Source organism: Solenopsis invicta, chromosome 2 (assembly GCF_016802725.1).
Source record: "Solenopsis invicta isolate M01_SB chromosome 2, UNIL_Sinv_3.0, whole genome shotgun sequence".
NCBI classification, from domain to species: domain Eukaryota; kingdom Metazoa; phylum Arthropoda; class Insecta; order Hymenoptera; family Formicidae; genus Solenopsis; species Solenopsis invicta.
Genome location: NC_052665.1, coordinates 8,773,497 through 8,793,388, shown reverse-complemented (window position 1 = coordinate 8,793,388; position 19,892 = coordinate 8,773,497). Strand labels below are relative to the sequence as shown.

Here is a 19,892-nt window from a genome sequence, read left to right as displayed (position 1 = left end):
ATCTGCAGAGAGAATGAGAGAGCGTATTAAAATTCCATTTACGGAAGTCATCGTTTGTAATCGAGATCAAAGCTACAAAATGTTTCTCTTCGTGTTTGCGTGTAAATATTTTTCCTCCTTTTCCGCTCTTGCTCAGAAATGATTTAAGTATACTTAAAATACAAATTAGAATTTATCGACAAAATTGAAACATATTAACGTCGTAAAATATTTTAGTAAACATTTCAGTACACATTGCAAAATACTATCACTGGGATGTTATTCTGTGTGCGCTTGCTGACGATAGTTATTCGATTAATATCGTTACTACATCGAAAATTGAATATTCCTGTACATTGAACGAAGATCAAACTGCAATTCGTATCAGAAATATATTTATAGTTTCGCGTAATAAAAAGTCATTTAAAGACTCAAAATGTATGCTACACACACATACTATGTATCAAAATAGACATATGCGTCGAAATACCATGTCACGTTAACCCATGTCTAGTAGCACATATTATATTGTATGAGCCAAATCTTCAAAATTCATGTTGTCCACAAAAATGAAAATAAGAATTTCTTTCTAGGTTTATTTTAAAGATAAAAAATAGGAATCTTTAAAAAAAAACAATATTTTTAGGAGTTTTCCTCCTTGATCCGAATACCTCGTTAAAAATTTGTAAATTAAGGTAAAAGTAAAAAGAGCATTAAAAAATTTATATCTCTCACAACAATTAATATAGCAAATTCCTTCTACACTCAATTTGAAGGTCAACGTAAAGGCTATTTATAAAAAAAATTGTCATTGAATTTTAAAATGACGCATTCAATATGACGAATCAAAATGTAAAATTTTCTTGGATTTGAATGAAACTTATACACAGCAAATACCCTGGTGATCCTTTTTAGAGTCATTGATTATGAATCTAATTAAAATTTTAAAATTCAATATTGGATAAAAAATTACTTTTTGTTAGATTTGAGTAAAACTCGTTTTTTTCCGCCAGTTTAAATTTTGAAATCATGATTACAGATTCATAATCGGCAAAATTCGAGGAGTTCTACTCACTTACAAAATCAATCAAGCACCCAACATTGGAAATCAATTTGAAATTAAGTTAAATCAAATCTCAGATAAATCAAATCTTTAAGAAATCAAATTGAAATCATGTAGTTATATGAAATTATTTAAAATTACTCAAAAAAAAACTTAATATCAAATTAACAATTCATTGTTTCATATATGTATAAGCAAAAATATAAAATCTTCTTGGGAGAATTTATAATTTTAAACAGATATAATTTGCTTGCAAAAGAAAAATTTTCTTCATGCAAACAAACGATGTCTGTTTGAGATTATAAATTCTTCCAAGATTTTTTATTCTTATTTATATATAAAACAACGAACTACTTTGGTACTAATTTTTTTCTGTGTAAAAACCTTTAGTAAAACATAAATTAGATGCTAATTATTCCTAGAAAGTCAGACACAAAAGGTAAATTATAAACTTCGTCTTGAAATTTGAGGTTAATACGCAGGTTATTACGAACAATCACATTATCGTCGATAATTGTATCAGAGATAATTAAATTATTATAATCGATAATCGTTATACATAGACTGTCTGTCAGACCGACTAATGCCAAGCTCTTGTTATATATAAGCGATTTCACGCAAATAATTGTGGAAACGGTATGCATGGCTACGTCTAGTGTATCGGCGATCGATGTTGTGTCTATCATCGATTCATCTTGGAGAGGCGCGAGGAACGAAAGAAACGGAACGCGCGCAGGGACAAGAAGAAGCTTCTCCTCGAGGAGATGCAACGTAGCAAGTTGATCCACTTACCTCTCCGCGCTGCAATTATGCATCGTAATGGACATCTCTGGATGCTCTTTCCGACGCAACGCCAAACTCGTAGCAGGAATGGAAACGGAAACGCTCGCGGCCATCGTTGCTATGCGAACAAATTAATTTATCGTTTTGCGATGTTACGGTTAACAGCGTTTCAACGAAATAATGGCGAACGAGAGACGAAAGTGAGTATCGTAGCTAAGGAAGCCGGTTCATCGGACGGCGACATAATAGGAACGGAATGAAGGAGGAAAATTAGAGACGAATGTTAGACGAGGAGTAGAAGGAGGTTAGCGGGGAAAGGGAAAAAAATAATGACGTTGGGAACGAGAGGAACGCGGGAACGGGAGGTGAAAGCGGAAAAAGAAACGCGGAAAAGAAACGCGGAGCAAAAAGATGAAGCTGCGTGAGAAGGAAAACGAAAGGATAAACGGGAGAGAGGGAGGACGCGCGACGAAAAGAACGAGAGGAGAAAACAACGGTGGAAACGAATGGACACGGGATGAGAGAGGAACGAGAAAACTTGGCGAGAAAGAGGGTGCGCGAGAGAGGGAGAGAGCGAACGGACGGACGGACGGCGCGAAGTAATGGGAAACAAGGATGGGAAGAGGAAAGAACGCGGGTAGAGGAGAGAGAGGGAGGGAGAGGGAGAGAGGGAGTGAGAGAGAGAGAGAGAAAGTGGCGCGGGTAGACACACGAACGGCACACGGCACAACGCGGCGCGGCGCGGCGCGACGCACTGATGCGAAGGGTGGCGAGAATAAGGAGGGAGAGAGGGTGAGAGCACGCGAGCGAAAGAGACGACCGGTGTCGGTTGAGAAGGGCGAGCAAGGGCGAGGGAGCTAGTTGCCGGAGCGACGCAGAGCGGGCGAGCGACAAGGACGGCGCATGCGCGCGGCATGGGTGTATCTTCGGTCTTCTCCCTCGCGCGCCCCACCCCTGCTCCGTGCGTCGTCTCCCCTCCCCTGCGCCGCCGCCAGACTCAGTTACCGGGCCGATTCGCGAGCGTAGAGGTGCCGCGCTTTTTCGCTCCGCGACGCTCTCTCGGCCGTCCGTAAGTTTCGAGGTGCCGTTTACCATCGCGTTTTCTTCGCACGGCACGGCTCACGGGAAACGACGACGACGACGACGACGACGACGACGACGACGACGCGTCGCGTCGCGCCGTGCCAGCGCGCGCAGACGGTGTGTTTGTTGCCCGTACGTCCTTTCGTTTCTCGACGAGCGAGCGAAAGAGAGAGAGAGAGAGGGAGAGAAGGGTAGAGACGTGTGCGCGAGAGTGCCCCAGTTTGGTGCGGTCACATGTGGACGTCGAGCGGCGTTGCGCGCCGCGGGGGAGCAACGCGCCGAAGTTCGCGCCGCCGGGTTTCTCTCGCCGAGCCGGCGTCCTCGTTCCGACGGGATTTGCGGTGAGACGCAAGTGAGAATTCAAGTGAACTCGTTGTTGCGCGAGTGTGTGTACGTGCGTGCGTGTGAGAGGGCGGGCGAATCTTCGTTGCGAGAAACATGAAGTTGTCGCGCGACGTGATCGACGTGATCGGAGACGAGACGAAGCCGGCGTCGCGCGACCGATGACGGTCGAGCGGCTCCGATTCTCCCCGAAACACCTTGACCCGACTTGTCATCCTTTCAGGCGTAACAACTCCGGCAAAGCAACGATTTCCGGGAATCACTTTTCATTGACCGTGCTCCTGTTTACGCGCGCGCGATCATCATGTTTACGTGACGGCGTAAGGCGACTTCGAGGTGCGCGAGGAGGACTTGCGCGATTCGAACGTGCGTGCGAGTGTGTCGCGTCGCCGTCCTGTGTCGAGGATCAAACGCACGCGCGAGTGGCGGCAGATTCGAAGAGGAGGTAAGCTCCCGCTCGCGCGATTAGCTCGATTAAACTTCGCGTCGTTGCGTCGCGGCGATCGAGTGAAAGTGTACGAACGAGACTGCACGATAGACGAACGCTAGGCAAGACGGAGCAAACTTCTACCTCTTCATCATCATCATCAGCAGCAGCAGCAGCAGCAGCAGCAGCAGCTCGTAGTCGGAATCAGGACAGCAGCCTGGGACGCGGGAATGCGACATCGATCGAGTAAGTGCCTCAAGGTCTTGACGCGAGATCTTGTCTCCGCGCAACAATTGTCGTGAAATCATTCATTCGCGTGATAGCGAGACGAGAGAGTTGTTGAAATCGCGGGCACGTGAATGAGCAATAGCTATAAGTCTTTTTGCCACTTTCGCGACCGATGACGTAACTGCACGTACGCCTTTTTGTTTTGAAAGTTGAACGTTATTGACGCGCTACTTGCATTCTTTCGTAACATAAAGCCGAACGATCTCGCACATCGTGATGAGAAAGAGATGCTTAAAAAGTTATTTGTGGAAATGTCATATATATTTATTTCATTGAAATAAATCTTTATTTAAGTATGAAAATTTTATTTTTAGCAAATAGATCAATAACCAAAATAAATGAAATATATTTTACAGAAATAAAATATATTTTACAGAAATGTAAATTCTATTATCACAATTAAATATTTTCATAACTATTGAATAAATATTGAAGAGAGAAAATGTCACATGTAATACTTGCTTCCGAATATTTCAATTGTTTTTTTCAGTGTATACTGAGAAAAGATTTTTTAAATTTATTTGTGACATATTTTATTGAAATAAATATTTATTTAAGTACGAAATAAAGATTTATTTTTAACAAATAAGTCAATTATTAAAAGAAATGAAATATATTTTACAGAAATATGTGTGTTATCATCACAATCAATTTTTTATAACTAATAAATACTAAAGAAAATATTACAGATATTTGCTTTTGAATATTTTGACTTTTTTTCTCATTATACGCTCGACGACGTTTAATTTATTTAACGCAATGCTGCAAGATTACAGATAATCTGACAGAAATATCGAGAAAAACACAGGTTGCTCTGAAATTCTCTAATCAAAATACTACATTGAAGAAAGAATTTGAATAGCTATTGAATATTGCGTGAGATAATCAATTAAATATTTGGTTGCGTAAAATAATTAAATATTTGGTTAATATAACCGAAAATAATTTACTTTTCTAAATATTTTGTAATGATTACTAATTTTGATTATACTTGCTAGATATTTAGAAAAATAAAATTATTTTTGGTTATATTAATCAAATATTCAATTGACATTATTCAGCATTTGATAGCTATTATCAAATTTTTTCAGTGTACAGCAAAAAAGTTCTCAAAAAATTATTTACATTGGAAAAAAAATTTGATAATAATAATCAAGCCTAGATAAGGCTTATTAAAAGATAAGAGTTATTAAGGCTTAGAAACAGTTTCAATCAAATGTTCAGTTAATATTTAACAATATAACCAAATATTTAGTAATATTTAATAACGACTTGGTCACCGTTCAGTAACCACTTGATTGCTGTTATTATGTTTGGTTATTATTAATGTAATTATTAAATATTTGGATATGTTAATGAAGCAATTATTTAATTGAAATTATTTTACCAGAGTTTTATCACCAAACTCTTTTTTTCAGTGTAAAATAATTACGTATAAATTTTGATTTCAAGCGTACTTTTGAGATGTCGCAAATTTTTCGGAATACACTATTCCTTATGTAGTTTTGCAAGTCCACGACGAACATGTGTCGTAATATACACTCGTCACTTGACAGAAATGAGAAAATTATACGATTATGCGAATTAATTATTTTCTTAGCTTTATAATTTCCGTCGAATTTCCTCCGAAATTGTCGCATTGCGCTCGCGGGCTCAGATCGACACTCGCTTTGATGCTGCGTTATTTTGACTGTTGTTTACATGAACCCTACACATACATATATATGTAGATTCGCTTGTTTCATGGTGTTTGTTATTTCACACCTACGGCTGCCATGTATACAACGAGCGAAGTAAAACAATAGCAGGGCGCACCGCGTCGCATGATTTTAAAATTCATTTCCATTAAATTATTTTTGTTATCAATATTCGATTAAATGTTTACACAAAAAATTGTTATGATTATTTTACGCGCGATAGGAACACAATATAAATTTTCATTATTCGTCCAACGCGCGTCTCTTCAAATAGTATTTTTGCATCGGTATTTTCACGAGGAATTTCTTATCCCCGTTTATTGCACTGCGTACGTACCAGTGTATCACATGACTTGCCTTACGTCAAAGCTTCTCGTAGGATTTGGAATGATATGGACGGAATGATATCGGGCGAGAAGAAAATGCGCTTGGAGACACTGGCTGTCTTTTAAGGAACGCAGGGGACACAACTGACACAAGGCGTATTAAGTTATGGAGCTTCTATTGCATCTACATACCTTGTTTGCACATATGTACATGCTCCGGTGTATACACACGCGTGCGCGGTTCGTGACCCCGAAATGACCTACTCGCAATCTCTAATATATCGCAGCAAATATTTGTCCTCGTGTTCCCTGTCGTGCTGCTTATCTCTCGTAACATTCCTCCTACGCATAATACGCGCGCATTTAACTGGCTACATCACTCGGAACAATGAAACCTAAGTATATTTTGTATATTTATACAAAATGTAGCGTCTAGCTTACGTTGCATCGCGACATTGCATTGCGGAACACTGGAAACTGGCACAATTTTTTTTTTTTTGCACCAATACGCACGTGTTTTCCTATTGCCGAATGCAAAACAGGCGCAACGCGTATTTGCACATTGTTTGTTTATGTATAGAAACGTCACATATTTTTGCCGGAATATGATTTGATCTGGACTTTTTACGAATATTTTCGAAATTCTTTCTCGCGCCCACGACAGATTGTCGCATCCACGTGCATCTTTTTCCCCTCCGTGCCCTTTCGCTTTCGCGACCTCGATTCTCACTTCAGCGATTACGTGAAGGGCTACAATGGCCTTTGTCGCTCGTATCGCTATCCTATCCCTTTTTTTAAGAGCGTATAGAATGAACGTAGGGATAGAGGTTGACGCGGCGCTCACTCGATTACAAATGTGAGATCGATCTCTCATTGTCGGGGAATCGGTGAGGTTCGACGGCTAAGCCATTCCTAAATCGATCCTCAGTAGATAGGGCTGAACGAACGAACGAACGAACGAACGAACGAACGAACGAACGAACGAACGAACGAACGATCGACCGATCGACCGAATGAACGGGCCTTCTCGTTCTTCGTGGAAGAACCAAGTCTCGTTAGTCACGCTGGTAATCAAGGTTTCGCTTCGATTTCTATTCGAATTGCTTTCGGTGTTCTTCTGAAAAGAGAGATTCGGGTCCTCGCAAAACGCGTGCAACTATCTGGGAACGTGTTTTATGCAAATCAGCAATGAGAGACAAGTTCCGCATATGCTTCGTGATTAAAGAATGTTATCGCAAAATTTATCGCGATAAATATAATAATTGAGTCGCAAATCGTGAGCTTATACGTGCCGCAGTTGTGAGTGTCAGTCGCTCGTCGTTAAGCATATTTTTCGAAGATCAAATCATGAATTTTCATATAATAATGTTGTTTATTTTCACGTAGAAATGCGGGTAGTTGACCACATTATTTGTTGGCAAAGTTAGGAAAAGGTATCTCCGCGTATGCGATTGAAAATATGTTGGGTTTAATTACTGAGGGACACGTCAATGAGATACGCGTACGCGTTTTGTACATATTGATATGATTGCACCCTGATCAAAGTACCAGGTTTATAATCCAGCAACATTTCCGATCAGAGCGTTCCCTCTCGGCTCTTGCGCGCCAATAACAATCGGGAAGCTGGCAATCTCCAAAGCTCAAACAGACAATCACTTCTAAATACAGTTCGAGGGTGTTTTGATTCGAAACACTCCAACACGGAATTGCTTTGGTCGCGGGGCTATTTAACCAGTGAACGACTTCAAAGTCGCTTGAAATGTTTACTCACGAGCGTGAAAGCGAGAACGAAAAGGAGAAAGAAAGAGAGAGAGAGAGAGAGAGAGAGAGAGAAACAGAGAGAAAGAAAGAGAGAAGGGGGAAAGTAAAAGAAAGGGGAGATGGCGGAAAAAGAGACAAATAGCATAAAAAATGCATAATGAAGGTGATATTAAGTGCTCAAGAAAGTGCTTGAAAAAGTTGCAAGTTAGGCAAATTTTAAATTTTGGCATTTAAAGATGTAGCTGAAAGATAGTAAGTGCCAAATTTTACATTCAAATTTACATTATATATAGAATATTTTATAAAGTTTAAAATTACGCTTAAGAATTGATTTTTGAGGTCGTATTAAAATGAAAATTCTGATATCAAAATGCCGAGATTACAATAGTTTTTAAATGAGAAGGATTTAAAGTTAGTAAATTAAATAAATTTGCGCACTTAGAGATGGTACGTCGCATAATGAAGAAAAGTATATGCAAAATCAATATGAAAAATAAGAATCACATTTAAAAATACTTTTGAAAATTACTGTATGATATGCCATATCTGAAAGTGCATTTTGGACAATTTAATTTGCTAAATTTAAACACTTCTTATTTAAAAGCTATTGTAGCCTCGATATTTTGGTACAAGAATTTTCGTTTTAAAATGATTTCAGGAATCTACAGTTACATACCTTTTTGATGTTAAAAAATTAATGATTTTTGGGAATTTCTTTTGGAAGGGATTATAAATAACTTTGATAGCTGCAAAAAAACATGTTTTACTGATTATTAATTTAAAAAATAATTTTTTTAAAACCTGTTTTGACTTAATTTAAATCAATTTTTACTAGGACTGCTCCTATAGGTCTATTCATCCAATCTTAATGATCTAGAATTTTATAAAACGAATGAAAATAAGAAGAATGATTACGAGTCTCTAGAATTATTGTGTCATTAAGGCTGAGTTTAAAAACATTGAAAAAATACAGCATTTAGAAAAGTTCAATTTTGTCGACAAATTTTTGACTTTTATAAAAAGAATTATAATAAAAACTTTTAAAAATGTGTTGACAGTTTACAGAGAATTCCATTTTACACAAATGGAAACTTATTTTATAAAAAAAAGAGAAAATTGTTAAAATTTTGCGCTAAAATGTTTGAAAAACATGATTTCGAGAAAAATCTTTACACTTTGACAAAGAAAATTCATATGAATAATTATTTCAAACAACTTTCCACTTCCTTTCCATGTTTTAGACACTATAAAAAATGATTTAAGATTTAAAAAATTGACTCTTTTGAAAGTTGCGAAGATATGTAACTCCTTAAATGTTGTTACGGGATATTTAATATATTTTAATTAAATTTTCCAAAAAATATTTGTTACACATGCACTTTAGAATCATGGATAATATCCGAATTGTATGTATATTAGTTCTCCTGCCAATGTCTTTGAATATCTGTTATGACAAACCAACCTGTTGTAACCAAAGTAAAGAGAAAATTTTGTGCTTGCGTGCATGTTGGTGAGAAATCTATGAGAATGTTTAATAGGAATAATACAAATACAATTGTCGCATTAGTTTCCAAACTGTCGCTGCATTCCAATCGCGAAACTCGTCCGTACATGGTACCGGTGCACTTCTATTTCCATAGATATCGTAGTGCAGAGGTATTGGAAAATAATGAAGAGGTCCGCCCTCGCAGCTGTTGAGTCACCGCGTGGTTCGATGGCGGTCTGTCGATGACAACGAGGTAATTACTTTTCAAACAGTAGACGTGCAAATGAACGGCGGTTTAATCTGTCGATAATATCCCGGGCATCGTTACCATTTTTATTTCCCTTCTCTCTTTCTCTTTCTCTCTTTACGTTCCAGCGGCTACTGGCCGTGTACAAATTCTCCGCGCAGATTTAATCCGCTCACAAAGATTGCCGTATACGAACAAAACGAAATAGTTTTTTTCACTGTTGGTGGATTAAATTCTCTTTTTGCTTTTCGATCGCGGTTTTCGACATGCAACAATTCCCGGTTAAACGAATCCTGAAAATAGTTGTCTCTTGACTCGTATCACATTTGTGACTTTTGTTGAATTAAGTAACTTTATAAAATTAAAAGAGTGATTGTAGACGTACTCGCATTAACTATTTTAGTTATTCTTTTCTTAGACGTGTGCAGCACGTAAATGTTAACAGCTATTGTTTCACTCGAAGTTAATGGCCGTTGCTATGTGGGCGAACTCTTTTATATTGTCATTTTTTCAATTGCTACGTCGACAAACTGGCAATGTTATTGCGACAAAAACAATTTAAGGCCTGGCAGTGGCGTGCCTCTCGATAAATCATGACTTATTGAACGCGTAGCTCAGTTTTGAAGCTCACCCACGGGCTATGTCGCTTGTGCGCTGTGATACGTCATAAGTCACAGCTGGTAGCACGTTGCGACGACATCACCCCCTAGCTAAGGGGGTGTGTTTCTTCCTGCTTGCTACCCTGCCGGTTTTCTCCGTGAACTTAGACCCCACGGTAGCTCGGCCTAGATGTAATAGTCCCATTAACCGGTTCTGTATCTTAGCAACCCAACCCCCGCCACCCTCACGGGGTCGTTTATTGCGCGCTATGATTGATACTGTAAAATATGGCGTTCTCCACGAACGACGGGATGCAGGCGTTGCTCTTTCGACTTATCGTTGGGGGCCACTCAATCCAGCATGTGGATTCACAGATGTAAGGGTGCGGGAGAAGGCGGCCGCCGAAACACGCCATTTATCCGCACGCCCGGCATCGGTCGGCGATATTTCTTTTGACCACCGCGATAAAAGAAGGAGCGGACGATTAATATCGATGCCGATGACACGGAATTCATACATCATACGCGCAACTTCGAGGTTTGCTCGTTCGGGAAATGATCTAATTACCGGAACTTTAAGACAGATGAGAGATCGCGATTGTGGTCGCGCGTTGATCTTACTCGTAGCTTTTGGAGAAGTTTCTTGTTGTACGTACCGTAATTTGCGCGGTCTCGAAATATACGAGGAGATGTTTCGGTCGGTTACCATTACGGTGAGAGATGTCGTTTTTCATTGCAAGTTTCTCCATGTCCGACCGACGCCGAAAAGGGTCGAGCGGCTTAATAACGATGTCAACTGTGACAGACAACCGCGCGGTATTTCGCGCGATAACGCGTGAGCGAGCTTATGCTTCGTTTGTATTTAACGCGTATCGCCCGAACAAAACGTAGGTATACGTACGACTGGCTCGGCGCGACGTGATAGATCGCGAATCGTGCACTTTTTTGTCGCGGTAGCGTGCCGTCGTACCTACCCCCTCTTTCATTCATAAATCATACTCCACGTGGACATTTACCTTGAACCTACTTTCGCCGCGAACAATGATCTCCGCTCTGTTTGTCATTAAAAATCGCGCCGGGGGTGCCACGAGTCAGGGGTCGTAAAGAACCCCCGAGAGGCGCGACGGAAGGTATCGTGACGGCTTAAACCGATCTCCTAGCTGCACGCGTGTACAAATACCTTGAAATCCCTGTAGTCGTCGATCAGCCCTAATTCCCGCACATCGCGTGGTTATGGGACATTGTGGATAAAAGGGCGTAATGCCTTCTGCGAATGCAGGCCGTTATGGCGGTGCAATATGCGGGTAATCCAAATATATTGCGAGACGGTGTAGGCCAGACGCACGGAGCCGATTCACAATCGATGTTATTCTTTCAAACTTGTGGTTCGTAAATAATTGCTTTCTTAGAATATTCTTTGTTTTTTTGAACGAATATGTTACATTTGCGCATTTAATAAGAACATTATTAAAATTAATAGGGAAAATATAAACATTTATAAGATATAAGGCGTTATAAAAGAAGGAAAACGAAGTGATATTTTTCTCTTAAAATTTATGTTACAAATTTGTAATTTGTAACATAATTTATTATTATATATTTTGTACTATATTATTTTACTACAAACTACACTGAAAAAAACACGATTTTGTTGAAAATACAAATATAAAAATAACGAAGTTAGATCATTAAAATAATTACATTGCACTGAAAAAAGTATTTGGCAATTATTACCAAATTTAGAAAAATTACCAAATTTGATAATAATTGTCAAAAACTTTTTTCAGTGCAATGTAATTATTTTAATGATTCAACATAATTATTTCCGTATCTGTATTTTCAACAAAAACGTTTTTCACATTTCTTTCAGTGTAGAGGAAAATCCTCGATACTAGCCCACTCCTATTAAAACGGCACCCTCGCATTTCTCAGAAACTAAATATTGCACTGTATTAATGCTGATGAAAATATACTTAGATAATTAAAGATATAAAAGCTAATGAAAGAAATTATCTTTAGATAATTAAAGAAATAAGAACTCAGTTTCTCTATTTAAAATATGATTTATGATTCTTGCCAAAAACGGGGGAGAACAGGACCAGTTATCTATTATACAGATCCCGTTGAATGACAATGTAATTCTCAATTGCGAGCAGTACTATGGGAACAAAGTGCAATATGAATGAAGTAGATTACATGCAAATGAAGAATCGATGTAGATTGCGAATGGCAACTGGAATTGCATTATTCTTTTTCTATCCGACAAATACGTGTCATCATTCATAACGTGTGCAATAGAACTACATTTTCGCTCGCCAGCGCCTGGGCAATGGGAACCGTGTCTTCTTGATCGATATATTACACTATAGTATGATGGTGAGTGATACGCACTGACGACTGATTGTCCGTGACACAGTTGTCTCCGTGTGACTCTTCACCTTGATATCGTAATCGTTTTTCACGTTGCCGCGATACGTGTGCTGCAGTTAACGATAATATTATATGGCTCACTAGAATATTACTTTTGTTTCTTTTAACGCACGTCTGTTTCATTGCTTCTATGACTTTGAATGCATCGCCGTTGATCTCGATCGATCATCCTTCAACGCTGTATTACACAATACTTTTACGCCCGATAACGACTCGCCGCAGGAAATACCTGTCCGATCTATCGTCGTTCAATTATGGTACGCGTTAGCAGATACAATAGAGAAACGTTATAGAAACATTTAACGTTATTGTTCATCCTTCGCAATATCTACGGAAACGCTGCGATTCGTTATTTTCGAAACCTCCATCTTTCGCTTTTCATAGGCACGACGATAAGACGCGGTGCGCGGGCATTGAAATATTTTTTTTCTTCCTTTGTAGATGTAATTCTCTGTACAAATGGAGGTTGTTCCAGGCGAACTCTCGGGTCACGTCGGCGACCTAACTGTTCTGACACTAACCCAACCTTTTATACGAAGGGTTACCGCGCGAAAGTTCAAGAGAGAGAGACGGTGAGGGAGAGTGAGACAGAGGAAAGGGAGAATCCATAAGCCATCCGCCCCCGCCCCCTTCACGACCAGCCATAATGCCCTCTTCGTCTTTCACCCTCTTCTTGGACTAGCGCCTGTACGAAGTTGACTATCTTGAATCCTGTCTCCAGCTTCCCGGCTGAGAAGCTCACACATCTACGAACGCTGTCCCATCTGATATCATATCTGTCATTTGGATCTAAACAAATATTTCTTTTTGATACGTGTGACGTATTATACTCATACGTTACCTGCAAATTGGAAATGTGTAAATCTGACGTTAACATTACTATCATTACGTAATGCACGTTCATATCTCCCGTGTCTCTTTCAATTAATTATTCGTCATACGTGTATGATGTATTGGGCATCCGATGCGTATAAGTTTCTTCTAATTAATTAAAAGCACGACATAAAGCCGTAATCACTTGATATTACTCGTGACTCTTAGTAATTATCGAATGATGATCATTATCTTCAGAATATTGGATTGAGCTTTAGATAATTAACTCTTTTTTGCTTTTATACATATTAATAATAACCGATATCTCGTCCTTTTGGAAACCTCAGGGCATATAGTTTCTGTATTCATACCGCACTGCGTTATCCAATTTTTTTTAGGATCGAGCGAACGTATTTACAGAAGTTCATTAATGCACTTTGTTTCTGATGGAAAAACACGTAGAGTATCTGTACTTTTTATCGATAGCGTATTCCGCGAAAATGGGATATTGAATCTAACGACGAGGTCAATGCTTTAATGAATATGCATCAACGTATGAAAAAATATTGTCTGAAAATATGCATTTCCATAGTACAAGATTGTTTTTCTCAATGTTACTGCACGCTGCGTAAAAATTTTTTATTCAACGGATTATTATTATTCCTATTTAAAAATAATAGATTTCCAATGTTATAGGAAAATCGATTCATATCTCTCTTCAACGAATTTGCGCTGTTCAAATAACAATTCCCTGTGTGTGTGTGTGTGTGTCCGTATAATAAGGATTTTCAGAATATTTTTTTGCGGTAATTTTTCCGTAATAGTATCGATAATATCTCTGTTGTCAACACGCACGACGTTAAATTATATCAATCCACGAACCGTCGAGACCCGAGAACCCGATGATATTTTACTGTCACGAGATTATTAATTTTGGCTCCAGACAGTACGTAATTATTTCGTTTGATTATGTTTCTTAGCAAGGTTTTTATCTCCATGGTTCATTTTCTGCGTTAAGGACAATTTTGCTGGATTTGAGTGGAACGAGTTCACGCCCCTCTCATAAATCTTTGTCTTTCTTGAGTCTGAGAAGATCTGATTGGCGGCAATTTCCTCCGTGCTCCTTTCGCCGTTTCCTTTCCATCAGCATCTGATCTTTCTCGGTTGTGCAAAACGTGCGAATTTAAAGTATCACCGAAATACCTGTCCTAATACATACACGTAACGAGATGTGTCGGTACATCGTTCGAAATACGGTAATTTAATCATAATATTCCGAAATTAGCAGTTGCACCTGCCGGATTCGTCGTCGTAAATATTTCCGCGCAGATTTTGGTTTATTCAACGATCTGTGAGGCGCAGACGTAGCGCCGTAATTACCGTGCTGTCTTTCTTATCGCTAAACTTTACGAAAACGCGGGACATGTCGTGCTCGTAATGAGCTCTCCGTAGCGGCTTAAGGCACTGCGACGGCTGGGCGAAGAAAGTTAGTTATTTACTCGCCAGTGCTCTGACAGCTCGTTTACGTACGCAGCGCTATTTCATTTCCTAGACGTTTCCGAATAGGCACTTTCGCGGGCAAACACATTAAGGCGTACCCGACTGCTGCTCTAGTTTTCCGGTAGTTCTTTCAGGATACTTGATTTTACAATTCCTGATCCATCCCCATTTCGCGGCTAAATGTGAAGTTATAGCAGATTTTAGCTTTTTTAACATTGATTTACATATACATGGAAGGGATGAGAAAATATCAAGAGATTTATCTAATTAATCCTTACGATATTGTGCTCAAAACGGTGGCCTCATTCCTACCATCTTATGTGTATCTCGAATCTGTTCATTTTTTCATCTATTTAAAATGGTTAAAAAAATCTTGAAAAATTCACGAACATACTTTCAGGTTTCTAGAACAAATGTTGAAACTTTACTTTAGAAAATAAAATGTAATATATAATTTAATTAATAATCCATCGAACTTCCGAGAAACTTATATGAACAAGAAAGCTGAACACTCAAGATAGCAGGGAAAGGGATAAAGGATATAGTTCTTTAAGATAAGAAACGAAGTGCAATTTATTATATATCAATTAAATTTCTGATTTTATGCATTTTTTTTTAGTGTTTTACATTAATTAAGAAAGAAACTGATATTACGTTCTATACATCTTGATAAATGTTGGAGCGTCAAACGCGACGCATATGACGATCAAAAATGAAAGACATCGTAATGGTGGAGTGGTACAAGTCCGTGGTTTGTCGGAATGTTGGAAAATACCTGTTCTCCCCTTCCTCTCTCTTACAGTCTGCTATCTGCGCGACGAAGAGTTGCGTCGGGGGTCGCGTTGTCGGCAAAGTCACCCTTAGACAACTCACGCCCTTCGCGTGCTCTGTAAGACCTTTCCTCCTTTCCCTCTGTTATTCCGTCGCTCCTCGGCAAAAAACTCAGGCTTGCATTCAGTAAAGAGACAGCCTACATGAACAATGGGATCAGACGCCCAGCCTAACATTCCCTCCCACCTCCTCTCTTAGCGCCCTTTCTTTTGCAACCATGCGTATTGCATGTCTGCGTGTCTGCGTGCGAACGTGAAACGTTATCGCTACCAAACTCCACTTTGTGTCTCATCTTCGCTCTCGACAACAACGACGACGTCTGGCTTTTTCCGCGCTGATGCTCGCGTGCTCTCCACGTCGTACACCTTCCGCGGACGTATACCTTCCCGGTATTATGGCGTGAAAAACAATTATCTGTTCTACTAGATACGGAGCTGCATCTCTCTGACAAGTTTCGACGTCGCGCTCGTAAATCCGAATTAGATGCAACGTGAGTCGCCGCGCGATCAGACGTCTCTTATGCACAGGCACTCGTAATGTTGGGATTTATCACTTGGATTTATCACTCGGATTGACCGAAGAGTCAGGGAAATTATTGTCTGAAAAGAATACTGATTTATTTTCCGTATATGAGACAATTTGAACATAAATTACCAACAAAAAGGTGTTAATAAGCCTTATTTGTTCAAAGCTTAAAAAAAAAAGAAAATTATCGTTCTACTTTAGAACTTTCTACAATGTATAGACATGTTTACTATTACGCTGCTCAGGATGTATTGACACGTGTTGAACAGTTTGTATTGTTCTCAATAGTATGCTGCGGAAGCTATTATTTCTATCTGTCGATTTGTTACGTATTAGTGGCGCGCACATACAATATCAAGTTACATTTAGATTAAAATTATTTAACATAAAATTATTCAACACGCAATGTAATCAATTATTTTAAATCAATCATGAAAAATCTCATCAAGCAGTTTATATAATTTATTATAAAGAGATAAATGACTCCGTGTATAAATATATCTCGGAATTTTTTTTCAGAACGTTAATATACCATATTAAATAAATAAACGCGAGAATAACACCCGAGTTAAAATGTTTTTCGCAAGTGTTGCGGCGATCGAAAACCACGGTGTTCTATTGCGAAACGAATTCTATTATGTAACCCGCATGTGCGCGATTACAACCCCAATCTCCTATCGTGCGTATGTTCCTGCAAATAATGCAAACTTGACGAGAAACCGGCACAGAGTATTTGCTGAAGTACTGGCATTCACACCTTCGAATAAAGCAGAGCATGCGTAGAAAGTGCGAAACAGGAAGCTGCCAGGCCTTTTGTTTCCGAGCGTGTTCTTCGTCTTTTCTTTTTTTTTCTCTCTGACGGCTCTGGTTGTTGTCACACTCACAAGGGGAGGATCAGGTATCTCATTCTGGAATTTCGACTCCAATTTTTTTAATTATTCTGGAGAGGAAAAGAAAGTTTACGTTTTCCATCGTTTGATCGAATAGGCCTTAGTTTCGAAGTAATAAATTTGTGAAAATTGGCCTTATCCGAAGCGCGCCATGAGTCCTCCCGGTAACTGTTCTTCCAACCAGCGCAGTTGGCTTTCTAAGTTAGGTGCTTGTCTCGTAATCATGAGATCCGAGTTTGTTCCCGGAGGTGAGCAATACTCCGAAACTAAGGCCCATTCGATCAAACGTCTGGAGACGTAAACTTTTTTTTCGTCTCCAGAATAATTAAAAAAATTGGGGTCGAAATCCCAGGGTGAGACACCTGGTCCTCTTCTTGTCAGTGGCTGTGTGCACTCGTTCAGATCGAAATTGTTCCTTTGCTTGTGCTTATTTTTGTTCTTGCATCGGTCTTGCTGCCGTATCTTCTTCAAAAGTAACGTAGCACCTCTTAACAATAGTATTACGTCTACGTGTATACGACAGATTCCGTCATTCACATGAACGAATCTAGATCACGAGGGTGGCTGCCAGCCAACCATCGTGCTAGCCATCAAGAGTTTTGCATCGCGGAACGTTTTTCTACGGAACAAACGTCCTGTCGCAGTTCACCTCTGCCACATTTTTGTTAACGTTGTCGCTTTTTTTGTTGATGAGAATTTTTAGTCACATTGTACACAATTTGAATAGCTTTTTTCGAATATATCTGAGATATTTGACTGGATGACAGTGACATAAAAATAAAGTTGAAGTTTTAGTAGAAGCGAATATGTTAACTCGCTTTATTGATCGTTGTACAATCTTATAATTAGTACTGATAAAATTGTTTATGTTAGAAGATAAAAAAGTTGTAAGTTACATATGCTATATAAACGATATACTGATATGACCGGAAAGTGTGTCAACACATATACATAACAAGAAGCTATACAGGTTGAAAGCAGATCTTTGTGCTTAATAATTTTCTAGCTGATTTTACAAACATTTACAAGATTTCAAACTGTGTGTCGCATACTTGCTGGACTTAAAACACAGCTTTTAAGAAGAACCCGGGAATGTAATATCACGAAAATTAAGTTGCTAATCAATTTAATAATTTTGATACTTACAAGCATCTCTACTATCATTTCTTTTCCCGAAAACTGTAAAGAATTTATTACAAAAGTAATATTTTTCTCAATAAATTTTTGACAGTTTTTGGGGAAAAAAGGGGGAGGGAAAAGATAGTAGGGATGCTTGTAAGCGTTAAAATTATTAAATTAATTAGCAGTACACATGTTATGTTAAATATAAATTTTGAAAATTGTTAAAATTTGCACGAATAATCGGATCTCTGAATCGATGTTGAAATATCCGACGCTTTTAACTGTGTCGAGAATTTAGCGACTGTATTAATGATTCCGGGCATTGCAGGGCTATCATGTCGCGGGATCTATCACCGGGGATTTGGTGCTACGCTGTCAGAGAATCTCTATAATACCCAAGTTACAGCACCCTTGCGCTCACCTCTGACCATCTCCCCTTAACAACAGTTCAATTAGTTCCGGCTTAACGGCTCTCAGTTCCGGTGACTCGTGACCGGAATCTCGGACAATTATTCCTTGAGCGGAAACGGAACGTTTCAAATTTCCTCCCCTCGCCGGCATCAAAACTCGTAGCCCAAGTGATGTAACAAATTTTTCTACACCCGAAAGCGAGAGAAGTAATTCTTGTTAGGACACGTGACGTAAATTACTTCGATATCCTTCTAGACCGAAGATCGTTCCTCGTAGAAGTGGGTCACAATATTTCGATTTTCGATAACTATATTTATATTTGTGGATTTGAAAATATACTGAAAAATGTTTATCTGCTATGCGTTATATTGCATATATAAGTGGCACCTGTCAACGACAAATCAGCGTTGAAAAGGTTAAATATCTAGAAATCTTTAAAGGTTCAATATCTAGGAAACTTTAAAGACAAGTCGCTGTAAACACTTATGTAACATTATTTTACAATGCTTAGTCTCGAAATATTTCTCTCAAATAATCGAACGATCGCTTACGATTTAAATACAGATTTATGAAGCAAATAATTAAGTCAACCGAAACAAAAGCCATGTGTTGGCTCAGTCCAGGGAAATTAAACTTTGACAAGTTTAAAAGAATTACGGAGCTAAGGAGAAAAATACTGTTTAGCTTATGCACGCTATGCATCTTTGCATCTGTTTATTCTAGCGGCGCTATGCATCATCATAACACGTAATTAACTTGCATTACACAGCCCGTTGTTCCAGGGGTAGGTGTGTAGTTGTATTTCGAAAAAGAACACGTTAATTTTCTTTGTGGAATTCTCAGAGTCCCTTAATTATTTTATAATTATCCACGTACAAACGCAATGGCATTTGTATTAAAATACAATTAGCAAAAATATTATAAATGTTGTACTCGTAATATGCGTAAAAATAATTTTAGTCTCATCGATATATCGAAGCTCATCAATGGGTGTGCTTAATCGTGCCGTTTTACCGTGACGAGCGTAGTCTGAAGATATGGATACTACGTCGCCATATACTCGGACGTAACCGAAGCTCGTACTCGAGCTCTAGGGCAAGTCGTCTCATCAAAGAAGACGGAGAACGGCGGGGGATCATAGTCATCCCGCTATCCCCGTTCTATCTCACGAAGTGGAGTACGTGCAACTACTTTCTTCGCGCTTCCTTCCCTTTTCCCGGACTGGCTCGTCGACTATCCTTCTCGCCGACTTTACCTCCCCGCTGCCGCTTTCCTCATTCCGCCCTGGA

General features: G+C 39.0%; 2 protein-coding genes across 4 annotated transcripts in view; one reads left to right on the top strand and one right to left on the bottom strand.

The window, feature by feature from the left end:
- The window catches only part of LOC105200742, a 116,461-nt gene extending 113,703 nt beyond the window's left edge, over positions 1-2,758 (bottom strand). For both annotated transcript variants that reach the window (XM_039446258.1, XM_039446260.1), the window contains exon 1: positions 1,835-2,758. The gene's annotated coding sequence lies outside the window, so the exon portion shown is untranslated. The remainder of the gene's footprint in view (positions 1-1,834) is intronic.
- The window catches only part of LOC105200743 (semaphorin-2A), a 340,397-nt gene that overhangs the window by 68,658 nt on the left and 251,847 nt on the right, over positions 1-19,892 (top strand). Inside the window, exon 1 of one of the 2 annotated variants that reach the window (XM_039446261.1) lies at positions 2,851-3,923. The exons of the other annotated variant lie outside the window; for it this stretch is intronic. The gene's annotated coding sequence lies outside the window, so the exon portion shown is untranslated. Of the gene's footprint in view, positions 1-2,850; positions 3,924-19,892 lie in introns of those variants that run through there. 2 annotated transcript variants of the gene reach the window in all.